Source organism: Mobula hypostoma, chromosome 29 (genome assembly GCF_963921235.1).
Source record: "Mobula hypostoma chromosome 29, sMobHyp1.1, whole genome shotgun sequence".
Taxonomy (NCBI): Eukaryota; Metazoa; Chordata; class Chondrichthyes; order Myliobatiformes; family Myliobatidae; genus Mobula; species Mobula hypostoma.
In genome coordinates, this window is record NC_086125.1 from 22,626,577 (window position 1) to 22,639,520 (window position 12,944).

General features: G+C 43.7%; 1 pseudogene; it reads right to left on the minus strand.

Annotated features, from left to right (window-relative positions):
* Positions 1-12,944, minus strand: part of LOC134339352 (adhesion G protein-coupled receptor E2-like) — a 202,790-nt pseudogene that overhangs the window by 42,391 nt on the left and 147,455 nt on the right.

Consider the following 12,944-nt stretch of genomic DNA (forward strand, 5'->3'; position numbering starts at 1 on the left):
CACCATTCCATCACGGCTGATTTATTATCCCTCTCAACCTCATTGCCCTGTAACCTTTGATGCACTTCCTAATCTACCATCTATCAAATTGCACATTGAATACACCCAATAACTTGATCTCCACACCTATATGAGAATATCTCCTGGATTGTTCCCTGTTACACTTGGGCTCTCAGGGACTGGATGGATAACTCACCTCCCGGTTACTTAAACAGAGAGCAAAACTCTGCTGGAACAAAGGACTGAGAGACGGTTCTTGGGGAGGAAACTTAAGGGTAGAGGCAGAAAACCAGTTCAAATTACGAAGTAAGTTTTATAATCAAAGTACAAGATATGACACCACATTAAACCCCAAGATTCATTTCCTGACTTCTACCTGCAACCATTGACACCCTTGCTAATTAAGAACCTATCAAACTCCGCCTCAAATATAAATGACTTGGCCTCCACGATTATCATTTCAGCTGCTACCTTTACAAGCTACCTTCATTGTTACATGGTCCATCTCCAACTTTTTCTCCTTCCCTTTCTGGATCATACCTGCGTCCTCATGGATTTCCCAGCCCCTCACTAAAACTTTCCGAGGTGGTAATCTTGAATTCTGAGAGTTTGGGATCAGGATTGGAATAGTAACTACCATGCCAGCTCCAGTCAGATCTGTTCCTGACCATCATGTTACACCGTCAGCTGTTCACAAAGGAACATTATTGGTCATTAAATTTATTTAACAAACAACAGTATTCAAAGCTGATCATCAGTTGTGTCAAAAGAAACAAAATAAAAACACAGGCAGATACAAAATGCTGGAGGAACTTAGCATGTTATGAACTCAACAGCCATCACAGTGATTCTACAGTGGGACGTGCACAGAGGACTGCCTGTGATGTTCTTCTTTATCTCAGCACTCTGCAGAACTAACTTTCAGGATTGTCAACAAAACCTGTGCTCAGGGTTGCTTCTCCATGGTTATATCAAGTCCCTAGCTTTGCAAACCTTTCCTGCAGTGAGGCAGGTGGTCGCAGGCAATGCCTGAAAACCTGCAATGCAGTTGCACTGGAAGGAACCCACTATGTTGTTTGAAGTTGTGTGTTTGTTACAAGCCAGGATTCATACTCATCAATATCTGGGTAAACTGACAAATCCCTTCACGATAATAAACACTGGTTGCTCCCTATTACATGTGGACTCTGTGGGTCTGAACTTAGGAAAGCATAGGCATATTGCTTAAACATAGAGCACAATATTCTTGGAACAAACAATTGATCAGTTTTCTTGCAAAAGGTCTTAAAAGTTTTTGCAGAGAGACAGGTGAATGGGGTAAAGGAACGGACAACCCACGATTGAACCGAATCAGCGAACCACTGGCTTGCCGTCTGCTTAAGGCTGAGATGGTTGGGAACTCATGGGATTCAGAAGCTGTCTGTCATAACCTCAAGGTCCCAATGGAGAAGGTCAGCAGTAGCCTCGCCTTCTCTGGTGATACAATGGATTACAGAAACATTGATGAACTCCAACCATTCCATTGACTTTGTGAGGTCATCGATGGCCTAAGCTCCACTAGGAGCTAAAGGTTCAAGAAGAAGAACCATCAGACTCTTGAACCAAAAGTGATACAGCCACTCAACTTAACTTGCCCCATCATTGAAATGTTCCCATGACCAATTGCCTGAATTTCAAGGAGTCTTCATCTCATGTTCTCAATATACAGGTTTCCCCCGCCATCCGAAGGTAGAGCGCTCCTATGAAATGGTTCATAAGCCGAAATGTTGTAAAGCAAAGAAGCAATGACCATTTATTTATATGGGAAAATTTTGTGAGCATTCGCAGACCCAAAAATAACCTACCAAATCATGCCAAATAACACATAAAACATAAAATAACAGCAACATATAGTAAAAGCAGGAATGATATGATAAATACCCAGCCTATATAAAGTAGAAATACTTCTCTACAACGATTGCTTGCACAGATCTCCGTAGTGAAAATCTCACGCAAGTGCTCCCGGCAGAAAATCTCACGCAAGCACTGTTGGCATAAACGCGGTCTCCAGTAACCTTTAAAGTATGAAGCTGCCAAATCTACCAATCGATAGCCCGGGCCTCCAGCAGCTGGAAGTGGCAGCGGAGCCTCCCTCGTTACTCGGTCCGACCTGGAGCATCCGACGACGCAATTCCCGTGGGACGCTTTGACTAACATCAAAGAGCTGACAACACACTGCATCGATGGAAACCTGGAAAGATGTACTATTTACCGAGGAAGCGTGGGAAAAGAGCTGGGCTGCTGGTCAGATTGAAGCTGAGGGGCTTCAGGGTCCCTATGCCCTCCATCCTACTAGCTAATGTGCAAGCCACAGAGAACAAGGTGGATGATCTTAAAGGGAGACTCACCTACTACAGGGAGATGCAGAACTGCTGTGTATTCTGTTTGATCGAGACCTGGCTCTCCCCGCCACCCCCGACTGTGCCATCCGACCGGAGGGATTTTCGATCCATCGGATGGACCACACGGCATCTTCGGGCAAGACGAGGGGAGGTGGTGTCTGCCTACTGATCAACACTGGGTGGTGCTCAGACACAGTGGCACTGACAAGCTCCTGCAGCCCGGACCTGGAACACCTGTCAGTGAAGTGCCGTCCCTACTATCTGCCACGGGAATTCACCTTGGTCATACTGACAGTGGTCTACATTCCCCCCCAAGCAGACGTGGAGTGTGCTCTGAACATACTGTATGCCAACATCAGTGAACTTGAGACCAGGTATCCAGAGGCTTTGCTCATTACAGCTGGGGACTTTAACCAGGCCAACCTCAGAAAGGCCCTTCCAAAGTTATACCAACATGTCTCTTGCTCCGCTAGAGGCCCGAATATACTTGACCACTGCTACACAGCAGTCAAGGATGCCAACCATTCCGTCCCATGACCTCACTTCGGAAAATCGGACCATCAGGCCTTACTCCTCCTCCCGGCTTACAAACAGAAACTGAAGCAGGAGGTCACGGTGTCAAAAGTAGTGTCGTGTTGGACGGAGGAAACGGATGAGGTCCTCCGTGACTGCCTTGAATTGGTGGACTGGTTAGTATTCAAGGACTCGGCAGCTAACCTCAATGAGTATGCCTCAGCTGTCATGGACTTCATTCAGAAATGCACGGAGGACTGTGTGTCTCGCAAGATGATCCGGGTATTCCCTAACCGGAAACCTTGGATGAATTATGAGGTCGAGTCCCTTTTAAAGGCTAGAGCTGTGGCTTTTAGGTCTGGGGATACCAGTCGCTATACAGAATCCAGGCGTGAACTCCGGAAAGCCATTAAGGGTGCCAAGAGGCAATATCGAGCCAAGTTGGAAGCACAAGCTAACCAAAGGGATGCCAGTAGACTATGGCAGGGTCTAAATGAGATCACTGGGCGCAAAAAAAAGGCTGGGAATATCAATAACTGTGGCGCTTCTCTTCCTGACAAACTTAACGTATTCTACGCAAGATTTGAACAGAAGATGAGCATCCCCCTCCCACCGGATGAACCGGACCTGGTGGCATCGAGATTCATCGTCACTGAGGAGGACGTTAGAAGGGCCTTCCTGAAGATAAATCCAAGGAAGGCGATGGGCCCAGATGGCGTCCCGGGACAGGTTCTCCGGGCCTGTGCAAGCGAGCTAGTTGGAGTGTTTGCTGACATCTTCAGCTGCTCCTTGCTTCAGTCTAAGGTCCCCTCATATTTTAAGAAGGCAATGATAATCCCAGTGCCGAAGAAGAGCAAGGTGGCATGCCTGAAGGACTATCGACCTGTGGCTCTGACATCAATTGCTATGAAGTGCTTCGAGAGATTGGTTTTGGCACACATCAACTACAGCCTACCGGTCAATCTCGACGCTTTGCAATTCGCCTACCGGAGCAACAGGTCAACGGCAGATGCCATCTCTCTGGCCCTATATTCCTCCTTAGAACACCTGGAGAGTAAAGACACATGTGTAAGGCTCCTTTTTATTGACTACAGCTCTGCTTTTAATACCATCATTCCAAATAAACTGATTTCTAAGATCCAGAACCTGGGCCTTAGCACTCAGATCTGCAGCTGGATCTTCAACTTCCTCACAGACAGGACCCAGGCTGTAAAAATAGGGGAGAAGTTCTCCTCTACAATCACTCTGAGCACCGTGCCCCACAAGGTTGTGTACTCAGCCCCCTGCAGTACTCACTGTACACCCATAATTGTGTAGCCAAGTTTCCATCAATCTCAATATGTAAGTTTGCTGATGACACAACAATTGTAGTCCGTATTTCGGGTAATGATGAGTTTGAGTACAGAGAGGAAATTAAGAACCTGGTGGCATGGTGCGAAGACAATAATCTATCCCTCAACATCAGCAAGATGAAGGAATTGGTTGTTGATTTCAGAAGGAGTAGCGGACCGCACGACCCAATTTACATCAGTGGTGCGCAAGTGGAACAGGTCAAAAGCTTTAAGTTCCTCGGGATCAATATCACAAATGACCTGACTTTGTCCAACCAAGCAGAGTTCACTGCCGAGAAGGCCGACAAACGCCTTTACTTCCTGAGAAAACTAAAGAAATTTGGTCTGTCCCCTAAAACCCTTACTAATTTTTATAGATGCACGGTAGAAAGCATTCTTCTAGGGTGCATCACAACCTGGTATGGAAGTTGTCCTGTCCAAGACCGAAAGAAGCTGCAGAAGATCGTGAACACGGCGCAGCACATCACAGAAACCAATCTTCTGTCCGTGGACTCACTTTACACCGCACGCTGTCGGAGAAGTGCTGCCAGGATAATTAAGGATACGACCCACCCAGCCAACAGACTTTTTGTCCCTCTTCCCTCCGGGAGAAGGTTCAGGAGCTTGAAGATTCGGACGGCCAGATTTGGGAACAGCTTCTTTCCAACTGTGATAAAACTGCCGAATGGATCCTGACCCAGATCTGGGCCATACCCTCCAAATATCCGGACCTGCCTCTCAATTTTTTTGCACTACCTTACTTCCCATTTTTCTATTTTTTATTTATGATTTATAATTTAAATGTTTAATATTTACTGATTTTAACTATTTTTAATATTTAAATTTGTAATCCAGGGAGTGTGAAGCGCAGATTCAAATATCGCTGTGATGATTGTACGTTCTAGCACAAAATGTTTGGTGACAATAAACTGGCTCAATCTGCCAAGCAGTTTGGATGTGGTCCTAAAGATTGTGTTGCATGTTGGATTCTTGTTTCCAAAGGATCTGCCTTGTCAGTGAATTCTTGTCCCTGTACCTCAAAATACTTGGAAACAATGATTAAAAAAATGAAAAGCATGCCATTTACCAACACACACAATTTAATTGTGGGATTTGCATGGTGCAGTCCCCGTCAGATTATTCATTCACTCCAAGAATATCTTCAGAACAATCCGGGAGGATTAAGAAAGAAATTAGAAAAGCTAAAAGAATATTTGAGGCTGCTTTGGCAAGTAAAGTGAAAATAGATCCAAAGGGTTTCTACAGTTATATTAATAGCAAAAGGATAGTAAAGGATAAAATTGATCCCTTAGAGAATCAGAGTGGACGGCTATGTGCAGAGCCAAAAGAGATGGGGGAGATCTTGAACAATTTCTTTTCTTCGGTATTCACTAAGGAGAAGGATATTGAATTGTGTAAGGTAAAGGAAACAAGAAGGGTAGTTATGGAACGTATGATGATTACAGAAGAGGAAGTACTGGCGCTTTTAAGGAATATAAAAGTGGATAAGTCTCCGGGTCCGGTCAGGATATTCCCTAGGACCTTGAGGGAGGTTAGTGTGGAAATAGCAGGGGCTCTGACAGAAATATTTTAAATGTAATTAGAAACAGGGATGGTGCCGGAGGATTGGCATATTGCTCATGTTGTTGCATTGTTTAAAAAGGGTTCTGAGAGTAAACCTAGCAATTATCAGCCTGTGAGTTTAACGTCCGTGGTGGGTAAATTGATGGAAAGTATTCTTAGAGATGGTATATATAATTATCTGGATAAACAAGGTCTGATTAGGAACAATCAACATGGATTTGTACGTGGAAGGTCATGTTTGACAAATCTTATTGAATTTTTTGATGAGGTTACTAGGAAAGTTGATGAGGGTAAAGCAGTGGATGTTGTCTATATGGACTTCAGTAAGGCCTTTGACAAGGTTCCACACAGAAGGTTAATTAGGAAGGTTCAATCGTTAGGCATTAACGTTGAAGTAGTAAAATGGATTCAGCAGTGGCTGGATGGGAGACGCTAGAGAGTAGTGGTGGATAACTGTGTGTCAGTTTGGAGGACGGTGTCTCGTGGTGTGCCTCAGGGATTTGTACTGGGCCCACTGTTACTTGTCATATATATTAACGATCTGGATGATGGGGTTGTAAATTGGATTAGTAAGTATGCAGATAATACTAAGATAGGTGGAGTTGTGGATAATGAAGTAGGTTTTTAAAGCTTGCAGAGAGATTTAGACCACTTAGAAGAGTGGGCTGAGAGATGGCAGACGGAGTTTAATGCTGATAAATGTGAGGTGCTACATTTTGGTAGGACTAATCAAAATAGGACATACATGGTCAATGATAGGGCATTGAAGAATGCAGTAGAACAGAGGGATCCAGGAATAATAGTGCATAGTTCCCTGAAGGTGGAATCTCATGTGGATAGGGTGGTGAAGAAAGCTTTTGGTATGCTGGCCTTTATAAATCAGAGCATTGAGTACAGGAGTTGGGATGTAATGTTGATATTGTATAAGGCATTGGTAAGGCTGAATTTGGAGTATTGTGTACAGTTCTGGTCACCGAATTATAGGAAAGTTGTCAATAAAATTGAGAGAGTACAGAGGAGATTTACTAAAATGTTGCCTGGGTTTCATCTCTTAAGTTACAGAGAAAGGTTGATCAAGTTAGGTCTTTATTCTTTGGAGCGTAGAAGGTTGAGGGGGGACTTGATAGAGGTATTTAAAATTATGTGGGGAATAGATAGAGCTGACGTGGATAGGCTTTTTTCCATTGAGAGTGGGGGAGATTCAAACAAGAAGACATGAGTTGAGAGTTAAAGGGCAAAAGTTTAGGGGTAACATGAGGGGGAACTTCTTTACTCAGAGAGTGGTAGCTGTGTGGAACGAGCTTCGATGTTGTCATTTAAAGTTAAATTGGATAGATATATGGACAGGAAAGGAATGGAGGGTTATGGGCTGAGTGCAGGTTGGTGGGACTAGGTGAGAGTAAGAGTTCGACACAGACTAGAAGGGCCGTGATGGCCTGTTTCCGTGCTGTAATTGTTATATGGTTGTATGGTTATATTTGACACCAACACTCTTATTGCGATTTATTCTCAATTTTGACAGTGATAGAAATTCCATACCTTCACAAACCTTCCCTGCAGTGAGGCTGGCAGTCACAGTAGATGCCTTAAACCCTGCAACACAGTTGCACTGGTAGGAACCCATTGTGTTGTGACAAGTTGCATGATGTTGACACGGAGAGGATTCACACTCATCGATATCTATGTGAACAGGCAAAAGTCTTCACAATCATAAACATTGTTTGCTCCCTCTTCATCATGTTTCATTTCCTCTAGGAAAAAGGTATCACATTGGTAATTGAAGGTATCTTGGACCTTTGGTGGGACATGAGGAAGAGACCTTGCTTCAGTCCAGCCAAGACCACCTCCCTCAACACTTTCTCCAGTCCATCAGGGACTGCATTAGTGCTGCTTTCAATACCAATACAGAACAAACACACTTTATCATATTCGTTGCCAATTTTCAAGCTGCTCTGATGTTTACATGGTCCATCTCTGAATCTTTCCCTCTTTCTCAAGGTTATAGTCATGTCCCCATGGATATAGAAACATAGAAACACAGAAAACCTACAGCTCAATACAGGCCCTTCAGTCCACAAAGTTGTGCTGAACTTGTCCTTACCTTAGTAATTACCTAGCGTTACCCATAGCCCTCTAATTTTCTAAGCTCCATGTATCTATCCAGGAGTCTCTTAAGAGTCCCCATTGTATCCGCCTCTACCACCGTTGCTGGCAGCCCATTCCATACACTCACTACTCTCTGCATAAAACAACTATCCCTGACATCTCCTCTGTACCTACTTCCAAACACCTTAAAACTGTGCCCTCTCGTGATAGCCATTTCAGCCCTGGGAAAAAGCCTGTGACTGTCCACACGATCAATGCCTCTCATCATCTTATACACTGCTATCAGGTCACCTCTCAATCTCCGTGGCTCCAAGGAGAAATGCCTGAATTCATTCAACCTACTGTCATAAAGCATGCCCCCCAATCCAGGCAACATCCTCGTAAGTCTCCTCTGCACCCTTTCTATGGATTCCACATCCTCCCTGTAGTGAGGTGACCAGAACTGAGCACAGTACTCCAAGTGAGGTCTGACCAGGGTCCTATATAGCTGCAACATTACCTCTCAGCTCCTAAACTCAATCCCACAATTGATGTAGGCCAATGCAACGTATGCCTTCTTAACCACAGAGTCAACCTACGTAGCAGTTTTAAGTGTCCTATGGACTCAGACCCCAAGATTCCTCTGATCTTCCACTCTGCCAAGAGTCTTACCATTAATACTATATTCTTCCATCATATTTGAACTACCAAAATTAACCACCTCACACTTATCTGGGTTGAACTCCATCTGCCACTTCTCAGCCCTGTTTTGCATCCTATTGATGTCCCGTTGTAACCTCTGACAGCCCTCCACACTATCCACAACACCCTCAACCTTTGTGTCATCAGAAAATTTACTAATCTATCCTGCCACTTCCTCATCCAGGTCATTTATAAAGATCACGAAGAGTAGGGGACGCAGAACAGATCCCTGAGGCACACCACTGGTCACTGACCTCCATGTAGAATATGACCCATCTACAACCACTATTTGCCTTCATAGGCAAGCCAGTTCTGGATCCACAAATCAATCTCCCCTTGGATTTCATGCCTCCTTACTTTCTCAATAAACTTTACATGGGGTACCTTATGAAATGCCTTGCTGAAATCCATATACACTACATCTACTGTTCTACCTCCATCAATGTGTTTAGTCAAATCCTCAAGAAATTCAATCAGATTCGTAAGGCACGACCTGCCTTTGACAAAGCCATGCTGACTATTCCTAATCATATTATGCCTGTCCAAATGTTCATAAATCCTATCTCTCAGGATCTTTTCCATCAACTCACCAACCATTGAAGTAAGACTCACTGGTCTATAATTTCCTGGGCTATCTCAGCTCCTCACTGAACTGGCTCTGATAGGGTGTTGTTGGACCATGTGAAAGTTTGGGATTAACAAATGGGATCGTAAGCACCATGTCTGCTACAGATGTCAACTCTGAACAGATTTGCTCCCTTACAATGCATTATACCGTCAACTTTTTGCAAAGGAACATGACTTGTCAATAAATTCATTTCACAAACACTGATTATCAGAACTATCAAAGCAAACAGAACAAAATGAATCGTGAACTCCACAGCCATCACAATAATTCTTCTGAGGGACTTGCACAGAGCAGTACCTGTGATATTCTTCTTTACTCCCAGTAATGTGTAGGATTGTCAATAGCAACCCCTACTTGGCGTTGCTTCTCCATTTCATGGTTATATTAAGTCCTTACCCTCACAAACTTTTCCTGATGCCAGGTTGACAGTCGCAGGAGATGGCTGAAACCCAATGCAGTGGCACTGGTAGGAACCCACTGTGTTGTTACAAGTTGCTTGTTTGTGACAGGGCGAGGATTCACACTCGTCAATATCTGTGTGAACAGACAAAATCCCCACAATGGTAAGCACTATTCACTCTATGTTACAAGTGGACTCGGACGGTCTGGATGGAGCAAACACAGGCATGTTGTCAAGTACTGAGCCAACCCTTGTCAGAACAAATATTTCATTGAAAATACTTTAAGAATTGAGGTAGAAGGACAGGTGGATGGAGCTACAGTTAGAATGCTTCAGATATACGAGTGGGAGCATTCCGACTGACTGCATCACCATCAAGTATGGAGGGGCCAGTGCACAGCACCAGAAAAACATGCTGAGGGTTGTAAACTCAGCAGGTTTCTATGGGCGTTAGCCTCACCACTATTTAGGGCATCTTGAAAACACACTGCTTCAAAAAGGTGGCATCCATCATTAATGAACCCTGCCAACCTCTTCTCAATACTGCCATCATTCAGGAGTTACAGAAGCCTGAAGACAACATTCAACTTTTTAAGAATACCTTCTTCTCCTCCGCCATCAGATTTCTGGACAATGAACCCATGAATATTACCTTGCTACTTTTGCTCAACTCTATTTATTTTTCTAATATATATTTCTGACTCCAACTTATATTTTATATATTGCACTGTACTGTACAAATTTCATGACATATGCCAGTGATAGTCAGCTGGAATTTGAATTTTTGAATCTGTTGGAGCCGTGTATTAATGGCTATGTGTTTCAGGGAGGGTGTGGATGATGGGGAGGTGTACAGGCTCTCTTGAACATTAATGTGGCTCTAAGCCTTGGCTGCGGTTGGTCTCATCTCAGTCCCAATGCATTGCCCAGCCGCTCTCCCTAATGGGTTCTGTGAGTATGACTTTGCTCAAGTGAGAATTTGGGATACAGGACTGGATTAGTAATGACCATGGCAGCTAAAGCTGCCAACCAGGTCAGATGTGGTTCCAAAGTTTGTGTTGCATGTTCTCCTGTTTCCAAGGGATCTACCTGATCAATAAATTCATGTCACTGTATCTAAAATATTCAAAAGCACTGATAAAAAAAAAAACCCGCCATTTTTCCAACATCCACAATTTTCCTGGTGGATTTACAAAGTGCAGACACTATTTATTCTTCAATTCCAAGAATATCTTCAGGATAATCCTGGAGGATTGACAACACCAAAAGTGCCTTAAGATAAGTTCTCCATTTTCATGGAGATACAATATCCTTACCTTCACAAACCTTCCCTGCAGTGAGGTTGACAGTCGCAGTAAATGCCTTAAACCCAACAATGCAGTTGCACTGGTAGGAACCCAGTGTGTTGTTGCAAGTTGCAAGTTGGTGACACGGAGAGGATTCACACTCATCAATATCTGTGTGAACAGAGAAAATCCGTCACAATCATAAACATTGTTTCTTCCTGTTAAACATGGCTCACTTTCTCCGGGACAAAGGTGTTACTGTGGTAATTCACATGGGGCAAGCTATGTCTGACCTTTGGTGGGGCATGAGGGAGAGACCTTCCTTCAATCCTGTCCAGACTATCTCGCCAAAAACTTTCTCCAGGCCATCACTGATTGCAGTGATGCTGATTCTGACAATCTTACAGAACTGGGAAACCTTATCATTTCAGATGCCTGTTTCCAAGCTCCTCCCATTTACATGGTCCAACACTGACACTTCCCCTCCTTCTCAGCATCACTTCTGTGTCCCCATGAATTACTCAGCCCCTCACTGAACCTGCTCCGAGAGGGCAACATTAGACTGTGCGAGAATTTTGGCAAAAAGTTTGGAATAGTAATCACCATGTCAGCAAGAGCTGCCACTTCTAGTCACACCTGATACTGGATAATGCACTACTCTGTCTCCTGTTCCTGAAGGAACATAACTGTCAATGAATTAATTTCCCAAACTCTGAAATATAAAGTCATAGAGTAATACAGCACAGAAAAAAACCCTTTGGCCCATCTCATCCAAGCCAACCACATGAGCTATTTCCATTTGCCTGTCAGTCCCTTTTGCCTTCCCATTTGAATGAATGATCATATTTATCAAAGGAAACAATAGTAAAAACAATTATAACTTTCCCACCTCACACAACAACTCCTCTATGCAATTTGCACAGTACAGTGCCCAATAAATTCTTCTTTACTTGTAGGAATCCGCAGGAGAATTGTGGAGGACTAATATGCACAATCAGTAGGGATTTTATTCTCTTCTCTTCATGTTGATACAAAGTCCTTACCTTCACAAACTTTCCCTGCTGTGAGGTTCGTGGTCGCAGGTAATGCCTGAAACCCTGTGTTGCAGTTGCACTGGTAGGATCCCATCACGTTGATGCAAGTTGCATGTTTGTAACAAGGTGAGGACTTGCATTCATCGATATCTGTGTGAACAGGGAAAATCTCTCTCAGCAGTAAACATGGATTGCTCCCTTTTATACCTGGGCTCTGTGGGTCAGGATGGAGTAACTCAGCACTGTGTTGTTTAATCCAGAAAAGACCTCCGCTGGAACAAAGGATTGAGTGACTATTCTTGGGAAGGGGCCTTATACTTTGAGAAAGAAAATCAGAAAATGGAGTTAAAGAACAGGAAACGACCTTCATAATTGAGGTGAAAAGGCAGCTGGATGCAGCTGACAGTTATATTCCAAAAGATGTACAACAGAGAGCATTCTGACGGACTGCATCACCATCAAATATGGAGGGGCCAGTGCACAGCACCAGAAAAACATACTGAGGGTTGTAAACTCAGCCGGTTTCTATGGGCGTTAGTCTCACCACCATTTAGGGCATCTTGAAAACACACTGCTTCAGACAGGTGGCATCCATCATGAAGGAACCCCACCATCCAGGACATGCCCTCTTCTCAATACTGCCATCATGCACGAGGTACAGAAACCTAACGACAAAAACTCAACTTTTTAGGAATATCTTCTCCGCCATCAGATTTCTGTACAGACAATGAACCCATGAATATTACCTCGCTATGTTTGCTCTCTTTATTTGCTACTTGTTTAATTTTCTAATATATATTTATTACTCCAAGCTACAGGATATTTTATGTATTGCACTGTACTGCTGCAGCAGAGCAATAAATTTCATGACATATGTCAGTGATAGTCAACTGGAATTTATTTTTCATTCTGTCGCAGTCGTGTATTAAGGCTGTGTGTTGCTGGGGGGAGGTCGTCAATGGGGAGGTGTACAGGGTGTCCGTGGCTCTATTGAACAGTA